Source organism: Pteropus medius, unplaced genomic scaffold, assembly GCF_902729225.1.
Source record: "Pteropus medius unplaced genomic scaffold, Ma_sr-lr_union100, whole genome shotgun sequence".
Taxonomy (NCBI): domain Eukaryota; kingdom Metazoa; phylum Chordata; class Mammalia; order Chiroptera; family Pteropodidae; genus Pteropus; species Pteropus medius.
Window position 1 is genome coordinate 8,133,554 of NW_024340699.1, and position 19,917 is coordinate 8,153,470.

At 45.9% G+C, this 19,917-nt stretch overlaps 1 protein-coding gene across 6 annotated transcripts in view; it reads left to right on the top strand.

Annotated features, from left to right (window-relative positions):
* FBLL1 (fibrillarin like rRNA 2'-O-methyltransferase 1) overlaps positions 1 to 19,917 on the top strand; it is an 85,041-nt gene that overhangs the window by 39,892 nt on the left and 25,232 nt on the right. The gene's annotated exons all lie outside the window — the stretch shown is intronic.

Consider the following 19,917-nt stretch of genomic DNA (forward strand, 5'->3'; position numbering starts at 1 on the left):
TTGAAGATGGGGCAGGACGTGAGAAGTTAAATCACTTGCAGAGTTCATGCTCTTTGTCACCATTCCACGGTTTCCTGGGTGGGGTGGGGTGGGGTGGAGGGGTTACTCTGCAGCCCCGCTCCCTCCTTCCAAAGGGTAAATTGATTTCCAGAGAAGAAAATTATATGCTCTGGTTGTCATAGGAAAGCCAGAGCACCCCTTTCCCCCTGCCTCCTGGATTCCGAGTCCTCTAGCCGGAAGGGGAAGGGATGGAATTGGGGATTTGTTTTCCTGTCTCCCCTCCACATCTGTCCTCCCAGTTAGCTGACCTGGAATTCAATGACTGGCAACAGATGGTATGAGAATTGGCAGCGGAGGATTGAGCCTTATTGCCCCTTCCTTGTGCAGAATAACACAAGGGTTGTGAATAAGGATAGGAGGGGACACAAAATTCCACTTAGGGAGCATGTTCTAAGAGCTGGCACTTTGCAAGGTGCTTTTCTTTTTAAATTTTAATTTAAATTTTATTCTCATCGCCAGCCATTGAAATACAATGATTAAGAACCCAAACTTGAATTCACATTTCTGTCCTACAGCTTGGTTAAAAATTTGGTCAAACTATTTCTTTTCCTCTTTTTTTTTCCCTCTTGGTCACTTCATCCCACATAAAACCCCACATATTCTTGAATGGCCTTGTTTTCCCAGTTTTACTGGGTGAGAGTCATGGTTTCTGATCTGACATGACTTTCAAAGAGTGTTCATTGGCTAATATGATTCACCCACTGATTCCGCAAGCTTTTTGCACCCTCATATCTTTCGGTTGTTTCCTGCCTCTTTTTGATAGCATCAGCTTGGAAGTCGAAGGGGAAGTGATACGTGTGTGCTTTGTGTTAGTGCGCTGTGGTCAAAGAGGAAGGAGAACTAGAAATGGATGTAAAATTAGGTTTACACCTGTGACGTTATGCACCAGAAAAACAGTGAACTTTAAATAATGAGAAATTACTCTTAGATCAGGCACAGAATTTCTCTGTGACGCTGGGAAGGTCCTTTCTCCTCTCTGGGCTCCAAAGTACCCCTCTGTAAAATGAAAAAATTGTCTGCATTTTCTTTCATCTCTGCTTTTTGAGGTTCACTAAAATATGTCTCTTTTTTTTCAGGAGCAGTCTGAGATACATTCAGCTATGTTTTCCCTTAAGTTCACAGTGTTATTGAAACCGACAGGTCATCCTGCTTCAGTTTCTGGCCAGAATCTTTCTTTTGCAGCCCATGTTGACTGTCAGCCCCAGTCCCTTCCTCCAGCACTGTCCAGTTAACTGCATTTTCTCTCTTGTCTAGCATGTCTTCAAAGTTCTTCCTGGTAGAGTATGGGCACTGAGAAGAGCATCTAAAGGGGCCAAGAGACTGTCTTAATATATATTTTCTACCAAACATGATAAATCCGCTCTGTCTTGCAAAGTGATAGAGAACACCTGACATATCCTCATTTTGCTGTTACTGAGTGGGTTTCCATGGAGACAGGTGGTAGAGTGTACCTAATGATGACTGCGAGGTCTCCTGGCATGAATTAAACATGCGTGCGTGCGCGTGCGCGCACACACACACACACACGCACACCCCAGCTTCAAAGCCCAGCACAAGCTTGTAACAGTAGATTCTGTCTCTAATTAGATGGTCAGGGACATGCTCTAGTCAGTCCTTGGATCCACAAACTCAAAGCAGCAGCTTGACGTGGGAGGGCATCGTTAGCGTGAGCATCATCAGGATCATGGTCTTAATCATCATCATCATGATTGTGGAAGCACAATTTCATCCAACAAATGTTAATTGAGCTTTAACTGTGTTCCAGGCACTGGAGTACATGCTGTGGGGAAGAGAGGTGAAAAAGAGAGAAACAGAAATCAAGTTAGGAAATCTGTAAGCTGGAATAGGCTGTGATAAGTGACATGAAGGAAATCAGGTTGATGTACTAGAGCGGCGGTCCCCAAACTTTTCGGCACCAGGGACTGGGGCTCCTCTGCTAATCTAATGCCTGATGATCTGAGGTGGAGCTGAGGCGGTGATGCTGGTGCTGGGGAGCGGCTGCAAATACAGATGAAGCTTCCCTGGCTCACAGCCGCTCACCTCCTGCTGTGCAGCCCAATTCCTAACAGGCCATGGACTGGTACTGGTCCACGCCCAGGGGTCCGGGACCCCTGTGCTCGAGGGTGTCTGGAGTTGCAGCAGAGGAGGAGGAGGCACCATGTTCGTTTGGATGGTAAGGGAAGACTTCTAGGAGGTGGCATAGGGGCTGGGATCCATGCAGATTGCTGGGAAAGACAGGTGTGACTGGCACTGGAGGTAAGTTTGGTTTGAGAAACAAAAGCCGAGTATGGGGAGGAGAGAGCAAGGAGTGACGTGATTGGAGGTGAAGTTGGAGAGGTGGGCATGCTGGGCCTTAAGGACCCACGGGAAGGGCCTCTGGAAGCTTTCAAGCAGGGGAGTGACATGATCTATGATTTTAGAGGGTTACTCTGGCTGCTTTGTGGAGAGTGTGTGGATTGGAGAGGTGCCACGATTTGCAAAGACCAGTCACCTCAGGCCCCTCCCTCGCCCTCCTGGCCCACATGCAATCAGTCACCAAGTCCAGGGGGCTCCTGGAGCTGGGGTGGGGGGACTCGAATCAGTGTAGTGACAGCGGAGACGAGAGAAGTGCTTGAATCAGGAACTTCAGTTAGCGTGCTTCCTGAGCTCCTTCAGTGTGCCAGGCACTGTTCTGGGGATTAGGGATATGGAGCAGAGGACGAAGCCCCCGCTCTCCTGGAGTTTACATTCCAGAGGGGACCTGGACAGGAAACAAGTGGACAGGTGTGTAATGTTATTTTAGATAATATAAAGTAGGTAGATGGTATGTATTTAGATAGTATAAATGCTGTGGAGATGATAGCGAAGATGGGAAAGCAGGAGGGGGGTCATGAGTGATGAGGCTGTTTGAGATGGAGCGGTGGTTGAGGACGAGTTAGATGAGGTGGATGCAGAGAGGGGAAGGGAGGCACGAAGGGGAGGTTTTAGGGTTTGGGCTTGAGTATTGCGGTGTATGGTGCTGCCACTTGCTAAGGAAGAGGAGCATGGGGAATAAATAAGTGGGAAATTAGGGTTCTGCCTTGGCCTTGTTGCTCCTCCAGGGCCATCCTGTCCTCAGACTGGGGATGTAATCCATGTTTTGTCATAAAACCCAGTTTGTTTTAGCAGTGGACGATTTGCATCTTAGCTGCCCCCCCACATGGGTGTCACTTACTTCCAGCCCACTCAGGAATGAGTCCTCCCAGACTTTTTCTTTTAGGGACAGGAAGCACCTGTCTCTGGAGCTGCGCTCCTCCTGCTGATCCCCACCTCCTGGCACTTTAGCCTCAGCAAGTCCAGGCTCGAACTCATCATCCTCCCACCCCTGTTCTGTCTGCTCACTCTCCTCAAGGCCCACCCTCAGCTGGTGGTAGCAGCATCCACTCACTCAGCCAGCATAAAAGTCGGGAGTCATCCTGGACCCCTCTCACCCCCTCACAGCCCACATCCAACCAGTCACTAAGTCCTTTGGCTGTTACCCCATGTCTGTTCCTTCCTGCCAGCCTCACTGCTCTCGCCTGAGCCCCAGCCTCTGCATCTCATTTATACCCTCAAAGGCTCTTCTTGCCTCTGGGCTGGCTTTTCCCCATCCACCTGCCTTACTGATGTCAGAGTGAGTTTTTTCAAAAGCAAACCAGACTGTATTATTTCCAGGGCTTAGAACCATGCCTCTCCCCCACATTGTCTTCAGATTAAAATCCCAGCCTTTTAATTTAGGATATAAGACCCATCATGTTTGGCCTCTGCGAACCTCTTTAGCTGCTTCTCTTGCAACTATATGCCCTTTATTACATGCTCCAATAAGAAAAAATGCTTATAATAAACTGAATGCATGCTATGTCTGATGCCTTCGCCCCGTTGGCATGTGGAAGGCTCTCTTCTTGAGTTCCCATTGAACACCCAGCCATACCTTAAACCCAACTCAGAAATTCCCTCCTCCAGAGAGAGGCTTCCTTTCCTCTCTGGTACTTCTGGTCCTTGTACAAGCTTCTACCTTTGCTATTTGTTGCACAGTAACACAGTGACCCGTTTACCTGCCTGTCCCCTTCAATACTAGAGGAGCTCTTTGAAGACTAGGATTGCGACTTACTCTACTTGGTGTGCCCAAACCTCTCCTGGGACCTGGCCCAGAATGGTGGCTCACTAATAATTAAACGGATAGGTTTAGACCTAAGTCCTTCAGAAGCAACCTGGAAATTCTCATCCTTCTGGAAGCTTACAGCAATCAATAATTATTGACAACAAAGGCATTCTAGTGATGTGAATCATTGCACTTTATGGGGCTAATGTTGAAGAGAGTATGACTTGAGAGCCATCACGTACTTCCTAATGCCCTGTTTAATCAGGGGCAGTTCTAATTACAGCTGGCCCCTTCCTGGGCCGCCTACAAGAGTGTATTCATCAGGCTTTGACCAGGTCAGAGTAGAGGGCAATAGTTGCAAACCAGGCATCACAATCAGGCAAAATTAGGTTTTGACGTCCGGTTGCTTGTACAGTTTTGGAGTTATAATTTCACCTGTCTCTGTCTTGGTTTCCTCATCTATAAAATGGGGTTAAAAATGGTTCCCATGCCTCTCTGCCTTTGTGAAGATAAAATGACTTCCTGTGTCTAAAGTGCTTAATGTAGCACCTGGCACATGGTAGCAAAGGGGTGGCCTTGGTGGTGACTAGTAGAGAACAAAGCATGCATGCTGATATTCGCATATCGATTTAAATGTCCCGTCTGCCCTCTCTAGCAGCCACAAGCAGACTAGATTAGGGGGCCTGTTTGACCTTTTAAAACTAGTACTTTTGTTCATAGCATTCATCATGATACTATTTCTATGACATTTGGTCTGACTTCCTCAGCTCAGAAAGCTCCTAGGTAGCAAGGACACTGTCCTTTAATCACCAACTCTTAGCACAGTTTCCGGCACGTAGAAAGTTCTCACTGAGTATCTGAATGAGTGAGCAAACCTTTCCTGTCACTGCCACCACCGAAGATCTTGGCATGGATGTGCATGTGTTTGTGTGTGTATAATGGGCCTGTTTGATGAGGTTAGAAGTGAACACTCTGTGTTCTCTGGAGAATGAGGGCAGCCTCTGGTTAGGGAGCTCCGTGCCAGTGTATCAAGAGACTAAGAGCACATAAGGACAGGCCCCTTCACTACAGGATTTTTAAGGCTGTCACTGCCTCAGGCTGTGAGGCCAGGATGTATGATAAGAATAGTTTGCATAGTTCTACTTTGGAAATTGGGCTTTAAAAGCGTAGCCAACTAACCAGCAAGAATAGCTTTCTGGAGCATGGAGCCTCATGAAAATTCCAAAAGTGGGAAGAGTTCAAAACAAAGTTTTCTTGATGGCTTTGAAAAGCAGGATTTAACAAAAACAAAAAAAACAAAAACACCTCAATATTCTCTTCATCTATGGTACAAACTGATACTTCCTGTGCATAGAAGGAGGAGCCAAAAATAAACTAGGTGCTTCATATGAAGTCATTGGCTAAGGGACAAAGAAGAACGAGGGGACTATGTGGTGGCCAGGCTGAAGCAGTGCCGTCAAAGTGCCTCACACAGGCAGGTGTCACCCACAACTCTTTGTTCTCAGCTCCCAGTAAGATGTGGAGCTTGAGGGGGAATGTGAATCAAGTACCTCACCAAGCACACTGTTTTTAGTTCAGCTGACATTTCTTTTCATAGCAAGATATGCTCCATGAAGGTAGGTTTGCATTATTGTACTTTTTGACGCAATCTGTCACTGCCTTAGGCTTAGACCAGCAACCATTCACTGACTAGCTACTTTGAGCCACACTGGTCTAGAGCACGGACCTTGAAATCAGACAGAATTCGCTCTGCCACTTCAGCCAAGTCCTCTATGCTCTCTGAGCTTTGGAATTGAAATCTGGAAAATGGAGGTTCATTCATGCTTCACAAAAATTTTGAGCATATACTATATGCTCAGCACCTGCTCCATGAGTGGAAGGTATTGCAGTGGCAGATAGGGTTCCTGTTTTCAAGGGGTCTGCAGATAAAGTGAGATAATTGCAGCTTATCATAAACTCTGTTAAGGAAATCTGCTCTTTGATGCTGGGTAACAGATTAGATGACTAGGGTTGACTTGAGAAGTTTAAGAGGCCGCCAGCTGTGCAGAGAACTCAAGGATGAGTGTCCCAAGCAAGCAAAGGTTCTGAGGCGTGTTGGGGAACCAGGAAGTTCGCAGTGGAGTAAGAGAGGTGAGGTAGAAGGTGGGGAAAGGTGACGAAGTCAGAGAGGAGCCAGTCTGTACAGAGCCTGTAGGATACAGATAGTTCGGATTCCGTTCTAAAAGGAATGTGGCTCCACTGGAGGGTTTTAAGCCAGAACAAAGTTTCTCGTAAACCACGTTAAAGAGTTTGGACTTTGTCCGAAGAACCACAGGGACCCAGCAAAGATTTAAAAACAGAGGAGTGTCAGGATTAGAACCACATTTTAGAACGTTTACTTGATCTTTGGTAAAGATAACAGCTTAGGCAAGGAGACCTGCTAGGGGAATGACTAGATGTAAGTGATTGAATTAACATCAACGACTAGATCGCAACCTTCCTCATGGCGGGAACCTCCACTTCTGGCTTTTGGATGTTATACAGCACAAACTTTAGATCTTTGTGCAAGTCAACTTTGAATTAATATTCAACTAGCTGAATTGACTAGCTAACAAAATCAGACTATATCCTCTATCCATTCAGAAGCCGAGTCTTCATGCACAGTGCTGATCCTGTTCACGGAGTAGAAGTCTGTTCTCTTTACCTTATTTGCTTTATACCCTCTTACCCACTGTTTACTTTCATACTCACTGATGCTCGAGGTCAGAAAATGTCATTTTCCAACAGGAACTGAACTGGGCCACTTTACATCTAGAACCAAACAAAATGCCCAAACCTTGTTTGAAATGTTTCCAGTCATCCAGCCCCAGAGACTTTGCACAAGGCAAGCTGGCACTTGGCCAGCCGGCTTAATAGGTTCGTAGTTCTCTTACGTGAGAGGAGGCCTATTCATTATCAGAGGCCTCGCTAGTTGACAGTGGCTCAACCGATATCAAGTAGCAATACTGAGAGAGATTTATTGAGCAACTCCTATGTGCCAGGCACTGGTCTCATACCATCCAGTTCAGGCTTGAAGTCCAGGATCTCATCTCCTATATCACTTCCAGGTATGGATGAGGTGCCATGAGTGTGGTTCCTTAGTTGCAGCTCTTCAAGAATGATTCTTTTTGATCTGAGTATCTGTGAACTAAAAAGGCAAGTTATCTATATTCCATACCCAACATACAACGGTGGCATAGGCATCAGAAAACCACAGTAAACATATTGCAGGTTCCCAGATTAGGGTCCAGTCCTATTCAATGATTCTCTGCAGCTCTGCCTTCCGAGTTCATGATTCCACTTTCTGGATTTCCCCGTCCTTTGCCATAGAAGCTAAACCTGTGTTTGCCCTGAGTAGTTTCTGAGCCTACTTCCTGTCCACAGAGGTTCTAGAATCCAAAGCTGTCTTTTTACCCTGCACTATCTCCTCTCTTGGTTCAAGCCAATCCTAAAAAACTTTGAGATTTTTTTAATGATCCTTATCAGAGTTCCTTCCATTGAGAAGTAAGCCATGACCACAAATCTCTTTGGCTCAGATAAGTTTTTTTCTACCTTAGGTGCCTTTTCAGGCTGAGGAGGGAGAATGCTCTTAAGGATCTTGGAAATCTTGCTTAGTAAAGGGACAGCAAGGAACACCCTTAAGCTCTTTAGAAGAATTTTGAAAAGGTTAAGGAAGTAACTCCTTAAACCTTTCTAAGCTCCTAAAAGCTGCTGTGTCCAACCTTTGCTAGAAAGCCATTTTAACTTGAGAATAGTTTACCCTTTGGAGAGGCTGAGAGTGAGAAGTAGATTTATTTTCAAATCTAGACAACTCTGACTCTTTCACATACCCTATAAATTTTTCCTGAAAACCAGAAAAATTCCTTTTTTTTTCTTTTTTTTAGTTGTACTCTCTCCTTTGCATTTTACAGTAGGCAGATTGGCCAGATCATTCATGCTTGTTATGGAATATTTCCTACTTTTTGCATTACAGCAAAAAACACTGTCACCACACACCTTCCAGCACCCACAAGGGTCCGTCCCTTTTCCTCCAGCCTCCAGACGCATTTTCCTCACTTTCCTTTAAGTCACCATCAAGGCCCGTTAGACTTTCACTGACGTGCTCTTGGAGGCCCCTCTAGCTTTTGTCTGCTGGCCAAACACAGGACGATTGTGATACTGTGATTTAGAGTAAGAAATATATATTCAGTCTTTGGATATTGGAAGAGGGGGGACTGTAATGATGCCACATGTTTGGGTTTCTGTTATAATTTTCGATACCCAAGTCTGTTCCAGTTATCTATTGTCATGTACTGTTAAAAAAAAAAACAAAAAACAAAAAACAAAAAAACAACAGGCCCAAATGGAGTCACTTTTGCTAAGCCATCTCACCAAACCAAAGCTTGAAAACTAACCTAATTACAGTTTCAACCTCTCCCAGGAATGGAATTTTAAACCAATCAGTCCAGAATTTCCTGATCCATACTAGAGGGGTAATTAGCATGAGGAAAACCTTGTCATTCCCTTCCCCTCAAAAGATGACCAGGCCTAAAAATAGTCTGTTCCTTTGTTTGTTTTTGCTAATAACTCCCCTGCCACACCCTTCCGCCTATAAAAACCTTCCATTTTGTATAATTCCTTGGAGCACCCTTCTAGTTGCTGGATGGACTGCTGACCAATCCATGAATTACTTAATAAAGCCAATTAGGTTTTCAAATTTACTTGGTTGAATTTTTTTTTTTTTTAACAGTAATAAATCACCCAAAACATAGTGGCTTAAAACAATTTTATTTTTGTTGCTCATGGTCCTCAGGCTTGACAAAGCTCTTTTAGCCAGAGTCATTTTGAAGGTTAGCTGAGGCTACACCAATCTAATCCCTCCCCTGGGAATATGTGACGAGGATATTGACAAACTTAGCTAGTTAACCAAGAGCCTGGCTGAGAGGCCACGGGGACTTTCAGAGTCCAAATGGAGCTGAGGCTGGTGTATTGGACCATACGCAAGTTGGTTAAACGAAGCGAGTTGTCTGTTGGGAGAGTAAACAAAGAAGCAGAGATGATAGAGAGTGTGGGGCGCTCTCTTCCCGGTGGCTTTCCAGACTCCAGATCTTGACTGTGCTTTGTTTCCAGAATACTTCTGCATTCTAACCATCAGCTTCCATTTCGACCGGAGCTGGCTGGGGGAGGTTTCTGTTCCTGGCATAGGCAGCATATCGCCCAGTGATTTCAGCAGCAGCCAGGTCTGTCGATCCACCCCGGCGCTGGCATGGGAAACAGCAGGCGTGGCCAGATCCGGTAGTGCTGAGAAGCTGAAGCCCTTCCATGTGGGCCCAGCGGCGGGGTGAGGGGCATGGTGTTGGTGGCTCGTAGCTGGAACATACTTGTCCTTGCCTGAGGGAGAGGAAAGGGGTTCTGTTTCCAGTGGTTGCTCCATGGCAAGAAATCTGATTTGTGTAGAAACTGAATTTGCGTAGAATATCTATAGATTTACCTATAGATCGTGTTACAGAACTATAAAAATCTCTTCGTTTTCTACAAAGGCCTTGGTTTATACTTTACATAAGTTTGAGAAAATGTCAGTTCTTTATGTTAAATATTGTGATGGTGATGATAATGATTTCATTGGAGGTGAGGGCTTTTTCTTGACATCCTGCTTCCAGAGCCTGTCAGGCAGGCCTGGCCTGACTCTCCAACCCTCTCTCATCATGTTCTCCCTTGCTCACTTCCTGGCCTCCTGTCACTCTTTAAATGCCAAGCTCCTTCGGTCCCTTTTCCTAGAACATATTCTTAGGTTGGGCTGCCATAACAAAGTACCACAGACTGGACGGCTTAAACCACAGAAACTTAGTTCTCAGTTTGGAGGCTGGCAAGTCCAAGGTCAAGGTGCTGGCAAAGCAGGCTTTGTTCTTAAGCCTCCTCTCTCGGCTCGTTGGTGGCCCCATCTCCCTGCATGCTCACATGGCCTTTCCTAGGTGCCTGTGCACAGAGGGGTGGGGAGAGCAAGATCTCTGCTTAAAAAAGCGGTGTCCTTCTTATAAGGACACGAATCCTATTGGCTCAGAGCCCCGCCTTTAAAACCTCATCTCACCTTAATCGTTTCCTTAGAGGTTCCATCTCCAAATACAGCTACGCTGGAGGATAGGCCTTCAACATACGAAGGACACAGACATTCAGTCCGTCACACTCCCCTGTTAGACCTACCCTTGGTTTTGTCCTTAACTTGATTCAGCTCTTAGTTATCTACAATGATATCTCCTCCGCCCCCCTTACCTTTTTCTGCTACTCTCTGTCCTTTGCTTTTTTTCTTAGCATTTAATGCTACTTAAAATCATTTTATTTTCTGTCCCTTCTTCATAGATTTGTTAAGGATTAGATGAGCCAGCTTAAATAAAGTATTCACTCAACAAACGTTTAGTGAGTGCCTACAACATGCCACCGTTCCAGGTTCTAGGGTTGCAGTGGCGACGCAAAGCACACACGCTTCCCGCCCCCAGGGAGCCTTCAGTCTGGTAGGGACATTTACTGAACATTTGCTATATACCAGGTGTGCTGAGAGTTTCACTTACATTATTTTGTTTGATCTTCATTAAAATCCTATGACATAGGTTCTATTGTTGCTGATTGTGTGGCAGGGACAAACAACTAAGGCCCCAAATGGACTGTAAGCCACTTTTTGAAGTTCGTTTCAGAGCTAGTTGGAGCTGGGTCTTGCAGTGCGGTGCCATAGCGGACGCTCTTGACCACTATGCCAACCACGTGGACGGTGTGGTAGGTCACAAAGCGTGGTCGAGGGGAGGAATGGAGTCGTGTGGCTGTAACCTCAGTGTCGAAAAGTGTTCAATACTGATTCTTCCCGTTAACCGTTAGGGTAACCCAGAAGTATGCTTCACTACAAACAAACTGCGCGCTCAGGACTGACGCTGTGAGGCATTACCGGAAGGCGATGAAAATCATTGCCATGGGATTCCTTTCCCTCAGTATATGTGACAGAAAACACAGTGGGAGCTTTGGAGGCAGGCAGACCTGGGGTCAAATTCTTGCTGTCACTTACTGCCCTCGGAACCTTGGGCAGGTTTTGAGACTCAGTTTGCTAGTCTACGAAATGGAGGTAATAATCCCTACTTCATAGAGTTTTAAAATATCCCCCTGAGTATTGGATACTTAATAAATGGTAGCTGGTTTTTATTATTGTTTTCACAGTGCATTTAAACTATAATCTGATTTTTTTTTAAAAAAATTACTAACCCGTACAGAAGCATCTGTACTATAGGAGTGAGTTGTGTAAACTGATCACTTGAAAGCAGCTCTTTCTCCGCCAGTTCCCCCGAGTGCCTCCAGCCGGACAGCCCCATCAGTTCCCGATTCCCTTTCCCCTGAAAGGAGTGTCTTTGAGACTGGCAGCCCGTCAGGCTCCTGGGAGGTCAGAGGAATTCGGGTCACACAGCATACCACGTGCCTCGTTTCTCTCTGCCTCCAGTTTCAACAGGAGGATGTCTGGATCAGCGTTCGTGGACGGGGTAGGGAAGGAGTGAGGAGAGAGAAAAAGAAGAACCGGGGACTTGAATCCCAGCCACACCCAGCTCTCATTGGAGCCCCAGAAACCACCTCTTTTGTCCTCTTTAAGGCAGGACAAAAATAGTTAGAATCTCCCTGCTATTGGGCTCGTCCGGCCATATGGTACCAGGCTCTTTGCTGTGGGCGCTAGGAAGGCATCTGTGGATTTCGCCTGCCCAATATCCATTCTCACTTTTAAAAGTAATTTGACCTTTTTTCCTTTGGGAAACCAACCTTTTCCTGCTCTCAAGCCCTGTTCCAGGTCCAGGCCTGGCAATCAGCATGTTCCTTTCCTCTGACTGCAGTGATTGGATCAAGCATGGCAGTACAATCCAAAACTGGACCGATGAGGCTTGCATTTGGTGCTTTTATTGGCCTCCCTTTCGGTCAGAGATGTTAAACCCTGGGGATGTAAGCCTGCTTCTGCTTCAGCCCTCTACAGGGAGCTTGCCACGGAGTGAAGCCTAGGAGACAAAACTGCCATGTTTATAATGTCATTTCATTTCCTCCACCTCATCAGGCTTGGATTTTCAGTTACTCGAGCCAATAAATCCCATTCCTCCGTTCTTTCTTTCCTTAAATCAGGTTGATTTTGGCTTTTGACACTTGGACTCAAGCGAGTCCTGAGTAATTGATCTGACTTTGTGGAGCTGGAGTGAGGGGAGGAGGCAGCCAGGATGTGAGGGTCTGGAAGCAGGCCCTAGCAGAAGCTCATAGGGAGACCAGCCACGCTCACCCCTGTCAGGAGGGGCTGTCATGGGGTTGCTTGTCTAGTCCAGTCAGTGCTCTGGTTAGTAGCTTGTGCTGTTGGAGCAGAGCCAGACCAGAGAGAGGAACAGATAAATGGTAAGGCCGTTATTTCCAGTAGTAAGTGCTGGAGAAAATAGGCGGAAGTTCCTCCTATGGGGGTGACAGTACTGTCCCCAGAGCTTTCCGATACCAGGAAGCTGGGTTGACCCTGCCAGGAGTGCTAATTGGGGCGGAAGAATAGATGGGGTACAGCTCTGGACTGACTTTGACCTCCCTTTCTATTTTGAGAGTTTCTGATTGAATGCAAAATGTCTGACAATATCATTTATCTGGAATATGTGTAAATAAGCCACTATTTCACTAACAAAGTGTGCCTTTGTAAGGACCGTGTCTCGTTCACACCCCCAGCTCCAGTGCAGCATAGTGTGGACAGTGGCCTAGTTGCCTAGTGATGAGAAGTAAAGGCCCAGGAGTTTAATGCTGAGTCTGTCACTCGTTAGATGAGTGACCTTGGGCAAGAGGCTTCACCCCAGTAAGGCTGTGTCCTCTCTGTAACATGGGGATCCTGTCACCTACTGCATAGGCGTGACCTGTGGATTGGCCATAAGTCAGGGTAAGCACTTGTCTGACACGTGGGTGGTTCTCAGTAAACGGGAGCTGTTGTTATTAGGTGTTCAACACCTGCCTGAAGAGTGATAGACAAAGGTGCGGGACGAGCCCCGTCTCAACCCTGCCACCTCGTTTCAACCCTGCCACCTCGGTTCAGAGAGGAGCTCAGGATACGCTGGGAAGAAGGTGTGAGAGCTGGGGGCGCTGGATTCTGCTGTGACGGGCAGGAGGCGCTGCCGTCTCTTGTTGCTTTCATGTTTTGTTTTTTCTAGTTTTTTCTTCCCAATAAATTGGTGTACGTCTTATGTCAGGTTCTCAGAAGCTGAGTCTGGGATGAGGATAGAGACGCTGTTCCAGGGATTTATTGGGGGCAGTGCTCTCAGGAGAAGGGGAGTGAGCAGGACTGCTTAATTTGTGGGGTCCAGAGAAAAATGAAAATGGGGACCCCCTTGTTAAAAACAAAAAACAAAAAAACAGAAAAGTGCTGTTAAAGATACTAAGATATAAAATCTTTTTCTTTTTTTGAAATTTTTCAGTTACAGTTGATGTTCAGTATTTTACATTTGTTTTCAGCGTGCAGCATAGTGGTTAGACATTTATACACTTTACGAGGCTACGCCCCGACATGCCACGTCCTGGTGGAGGAAGTCGTGCCAGGAATCTCCTCTTCCCACAGGCCAACCGCTCCGACCCGCAGTGGGAGGAAGGCCGACGGTTGCTGCAGCCTCTGCGCTGGGTTGTCCAGGTGCCTGCACGGGGCGTAGGTGAGATGCTCGTCCTTGCCACAGTGCCGGATGAATGTGCCAAGGACAGGGACAGCCGCTGCCATGCTTTATCCTGGGTAACGTGCGTGTACTCAGGCCCCTGCCAGGGTCGGAGGGCTGCAGTGGGCAGCCGGGCAGAACGTGGGCCATCGGCACAGGGGAGTGGGGAGGTGGCGGGAGGAGGCACTACCTGTGAACCAAGCCTCCAGGTGCCTGTGCATCTCTGTTGTCTTGACTTACATAAGACTCCCCTTACAAAACAGATCCAAAGATAAAATTAATTGCAGCTTCAAGATAGGCAAGTGCAGAGCATTAAACCTCAGGCACGAGGCCCTTATGAGCACTGGACCCCGTGTGACTGCTTTGGTCCTGTGTCCAGGAATATCGCTGGCCCCATTTTTGGCTCATCCAGTCTTGATCTCTTTCGACTGTGTGTATCAAGAAGTAGTCTGGTTTGACTGTCTTCTAATTCGTGCCCAAGATTACTATGTTTGATGAGCCATCTACCTGATCCCTGCAGGTCAAGGACCCCTGGCCGTCATTCCAACCTTGTTGCCCTTGATGGTAATTGCACCCATCTTGTTTCTTACGGTTCCGTGTTTCCATTGGTCTTAGCTATTCTGGAATTTTATTATCCAGAATAATAAAATTATTGTCTCCTATAGGAGACAGCCACCACCGAGCCTCTCATGATCTGGTGTCCCCTCACCAACACGTTTCTCATCTTCTAGTGGTGTGTCCTCTAGGCCTTCCCAAGGAACACGGTCAGCTGGGGGCTTGTCCCTTCTCATGTAGCAGGCCCACTTCCCTGAGCCTGTCGATCCTGCCCTCCAGTTCGCATCGTTCAGTTTGGGTCGTTGCTTTTTCCAGTCTTTCAGGCGCATCCCACCAGGGTACCGGAACCATTCTCTGGGTATTAAATCCTGTGCCACTGGAGAAGGCCAGGGTATTAAATCCTGTGCCACTGGAGAAGGCCAGGGTATTAAATCCTGTGCCACTGGAGAAGGCCCTTCCACATCAAGAAACGCTGTTATCCAGCTTATGTGTCGCCCGCCTTGATCCGTCAGCATCGGAGTCCTCCACAGGCACTGTCCTCAGATTGGATTTGTGCACATTGGCCGGTTCTGGTCTACAGCCCCTTTCTTTCCTCAGCATGACTAGCACTTCCTGGGTTGGTCCACGCTGAGGTTTTGTCCTGGTTATCAATCCGGCGGCCAGAAGAGGAGGTGGAGTAAGTCCCTAGGAGGGCGAGCATTGCTTTGTAAAGCACCTGTTTCATTTTCCAGCAAGCCGGGGTGGGGAGGGCTTCTATCTTCCAGCAAAGGAACAGGGACACTAATGCAGGCCCAGCGGGTTCAGGAGAATCTGGGTTTATCTTCAGAGAGGCCCTCCCAAGAACCAGGGTCCCCTCCTTCCCTTTTCGTTGGTGTAATGGGATGTGCCTGTCAGAGAACTGGCATTCTTTGAAGTTCTGCCACTCATACGGTTCAGTCCTGTGCCTATTCCTCACCTCTTTCAGCCCCCCAAATGCAGGGGATAAGGGTCTCTTTAAATGCTGCCAAGCAGGCCCTCTGAAATTGTGGATCACTGAGTCTGTCATTTTCTCTCTTCAACAGCTCAGTGGTGTAGAAGCCACCCAACCCCACAGTCTGTCTGGTCAGCCCTTCCCCCAGACCGCTAGGATAGCACAGCACGATCAGCTGCTGCGTCCCGTTCACCGTAGCTGAGTGTCTTAGTGGTCGCGCTGCTGCGGTGGGCAGTTTGTTTCCTATCAACCGTTGTGGGCTGGTGTCCCGAGAAGCAGAACGTGAGACGGGGTTCATTGTTCACATGATCTTTCGAAGGAGCTGAAAAGGAGAAGGGGGAACAAACCGATAAGACAAGGCTGGTGATAAACTAAGCAAAAATGTGGTCTCAATGGGAGTGGAGTGTTAGCCGGATCCTGGGCGCCGTGGAGCGCACGCCGGATGATAGAGCTGGTTCCAGCCTGAGGCAGGACAGCCTGCCTTTCGTATCTGCCCACGTCAGCCCGCGGTTGGCCTCCTCTCTGAGCAAAGAGCACAGTCCATGTTGTTCTCTTCTTCTCAGAAACCGGTCTCGGGAAGAGCAGATCCTCAGCCCTTAGGGAAAACAAGCTCCAAAAAATGGTTTGGCCTTTGGCCCGATTTCTCTAGAAAATGATTTTAGGCTTAAAGATATTTTAATTCATTGTCATGCGTATCACTGATGCCATCTCTGCTGGGGTGGCTGTTGGCATAGGGACCATGAAGAGGCCTGGCAAAATGGTCACGCAGCCAGGTGTGCTCGCTGGATCCCGTGGTTGGATAGTCATGGATGCCACAGGGATTGTGTCTTTGTCTTTGCCTCCCCTCGATTCTTGGGACGTTCGCTACATGTTCACTGATTATGGACCGAGTTAGAGAATCAGTATGAAACCTGGAAGACTTGGGTGTAAACACTGATATTCTTTTTTTCAAACATGTTTCGAGGGGGCGTGAAAGGCAGGCATGGCAGGCAGGAGGAGGGTGTGGTAGTTCGGAGCCTGTGGTTCAGAATCAAGCAGACCTGGGCTAGCATTCCAACAATGAATCTGCACGACCTCGAGAATGTAGCTTAACTTCTCTGAGCCTGTTTTCTCTTCTGCTAAATGCGGATGACACCTGTATCTACTTCATAGGGCTGATATGAGGATTAAATGAGGTAATGCATGCAGTAGATTTAGCACCCAGCATCCAGTGACTGCATAGTAAATTACTGTTATTGGTAGTGGAGCGTTATCTAAACTTTTTCGGGGCAGTATGTATTCTGATAGAGTAGAAGCAGCCGGCATTTTGAAATCTGAGAGAATTTGCTTCCATTTCTGACTCCGCCACTTTCTGGCCATGTGGCTATGGGCAGCTCCCTTCCCCTCTCAGCCAATGTTTCCTCATCTGCCAAGAAGGAGTAATATACCTGCATTTTGGTGAAAAAAGCATCTAGTCCAGATTATGGCTCACAGTTGGCTCTCAGCTTAATGCCAGGTCTCTCTCTCCTTCCTGCTTCCCAACAACAAAATATATTTCAGCCGTGCCTTTATTTCTTCACATTGGGTTTGAAGCCAGAGTTGGCAATTAGGTTTGTAAAGTTCCTCCAGGATAAGAAGGCAGGCACAGAGTGGGTGAGAGCATTAGAGACGTGCTCACTTCGGAAGGCAAAGTACTCCTGCATTCGAAAAAGAAGCTAAGCATTGATTGGAACAGGAATACACAGATTAAATAAGCAAAGACAACAAGCTCTATTGTCAGGAGGGGTGACTGATCTTTAGGAATGTCTGCTCCTCTTAACCCTTGGTCACAATGATGATGAGGACACTGGTGGCTCATGTGCACTTAGTCCTCATTCTTATCTATGTGCCACATTTCTTTTAATCTTCTAAATTACCCTAGGAGGGAGATATAATTATCTCCATTTTATAGATAAGGAAAGGTGAATCTCAGAGAAGAAAACTTCCAAGGTCATGAGCTGGTGAGATGCACACTGGTCTTGGAATCAAAGTGAGTGCACAGCCCCAGATGGTGACAGCACCCCATTAAATCATGAGCTTCCCAAGAGTCAACCCTCTGAGGAGGTGCCCCAGAAGGGCTTCTCTGAGAAATATTGAAACCCTTACCACTCATAAAACGGCGTTTGCCTAGCAGCTAAAATTTTCCTCTAAGGGAAATAATTTTGAAACGATCTTCCATCTTGCCTGTAAGATTTATTTTTAATGATTGGAGAAATGCTTATTTCCTATGGTTAGTAAACTAGACACGAAATTATCCCTACAATAGTAAGATCTCAATGTTGAGAAGGAAAAAAGTCACTTAGGAAAAAGAAAATGTTAACAGTGTTGTCTCTGGTTATTTGGGAGGATTATTCTTCTTTACATTTTTCAAAATTTCTGCAATTTTCATTTATTATGTTGGTAATCAGGAAGAGAAAGTTTAAAGATAATTGTGGAAAATGGTCTTCTGTGTCGTTAGTGATCAGAGAGCTACAGTTGTATGGAAAACAAACACTTATGGAAGCAAACTATGCAGATCGGGGGACAAAAACCATTAGCCACCTTTCTTGTCTGTTAACATAGGCTAAATTCACAAGCGAATATGCCTTTACTACCAGATATTTGCCCCACCGATGATGACCAATGTATCTTCAGACCCAGTGAGTTATTCTCGCAGGTGCAGCCTGAGTGTGGAGTGACCCACTTGTGAAGGTCCAGGCCTGGAACGCGGAGGTGGGGCGTTGATGTCGGGCACAGTCTCAGAACGACATGTTTCCACGTGGACGAAACACGTGGGAGAATGGCAGGCCACTTCTCACTAGCTGGTGTTCAGTATGGCCCCAGGAGTTCTTCTCACCTTAGAGATCTTAAAAAACAAACAGCAGCAGCAGCAACAACAACAACAACAACAAAAACCCCTCGTTACCTTTAACTGTAAATTTTAAGCTCACATACTATCATAAAAGAAAGGTACATCACTTAAGATTATTTTTCAACGTACCAAATACTTCTAAATACTGGGATATAACAGTGAGTAAGATGAGGTTTCAGTTCCCATAAAGCTTGCATTCTAGTTCTACATCATTTTTTGTTAAGTCAATAGACAGAGTTGTATTATTCTATATAAATATTGCCCTTTGTTGAGCCAAAAATTGTGCTCCGGTACTTTTTTTTTACGACTTTTTTTTTTCTTGTTGATGAGATGCTTCAATATTTGTCATTTGCTTAGTTTTCAAGGTACTTACTACTCTTTATTCCCAGGGCTTCTACAAATCTGTCCAATGTCTAATAAGATTTCTAAAAGTTCAAGACATCAGATAATCAATTCCATGCTTCCCCCACCAACTCCCAGAGACCTCTCTCTGCTACCCTACATTTCCCCTCTCCCATCCAGACAGCTGATACTTTGCAGTACTCTGGGTTGGAGCTTCTGTTTCCTAGATCTTGAGCTTCCTTTGTGTTACTGAATTCTCGTATATTCTTCACTACCTTTCTAAGAAAGAGAGCTTGGGAGACCTTGCATAACTGAATATGTCACTGGGCGTCCCTCACACTTGATTCATAGTTTGTCTTTGTAACAAATGTGTTGATTAAAAATAATTTTCCGCCCAAATTTTGAAGCCTGTTGAAAAATCTGATGCAATTATGACTCCCTTCGCTTTGTAGGGGAATACTTTTTTTTTTTTCCTCTCTGGGTTCTTTTAGGATTTTCTCTTTATCCCAGTAAAGTGATGTTTCTCAAAGATGAATTAAATTTATTTTGCTGCGTGCTTGGTGGGATTTTTCAATCAGAAAACTCACATCCCTCAATTCTGAGAAATTTAAATTATAGCAATAGTTCTATTGACTGACTACTATTTAATTGCCTTGCTAGATTAACCCATACCCTGCATTCTCTGAAAAATATACTAATATCCATGGGTACTCATGGAGCAGGAGTACCCATAGCCTTTAATTCTATCATTTGAGTTATATTTTTACCAATATCAGTCGGTCACATTTGTTCCCAAACCTGCTTGTGCCAGTTGCACTTATTTCTGTAATTATATAAATTAGTTAAAAATTAGTTCTAGAATAACTCAGCATTCAGATTGGCTTTATGTTCTTGCTCTTCTTTAAAGAAATTGAAAATCTTAGACAATGTATTCTAGGTAGTACAGTGATAATGGCTTAGAGATCCAGTTAGCAGATCTACACTCAAAGAAAAAGCCTTGGCATGAATCAAAAGCCTAATGAACGAATGCACATTTATGTGGTTTAAGGCAAAAACAAAACGGTTAAATCCTAACTTTAAAGTTTAGAAAGCTGGCAGATGCCACTTACCCAAATAATAAAGTTGGCATCATCAATACTGGGTCAAACTGTGTCATCCTGGCGAGATACACTGAGAAGAGGAACCATGGCACTGCATTGGCATTTCTGCCCCAAATGGAAAACATCAATCTAATCATAAGGAAACGTGCGATAAGCACAAGTGGGGTATTCCACAAAGTAACTGGCCCAAACAACTAAAAAATGGTCAAAGTCAGGAATTTATCTCTTGTCAACTTTAAGTATTGCAA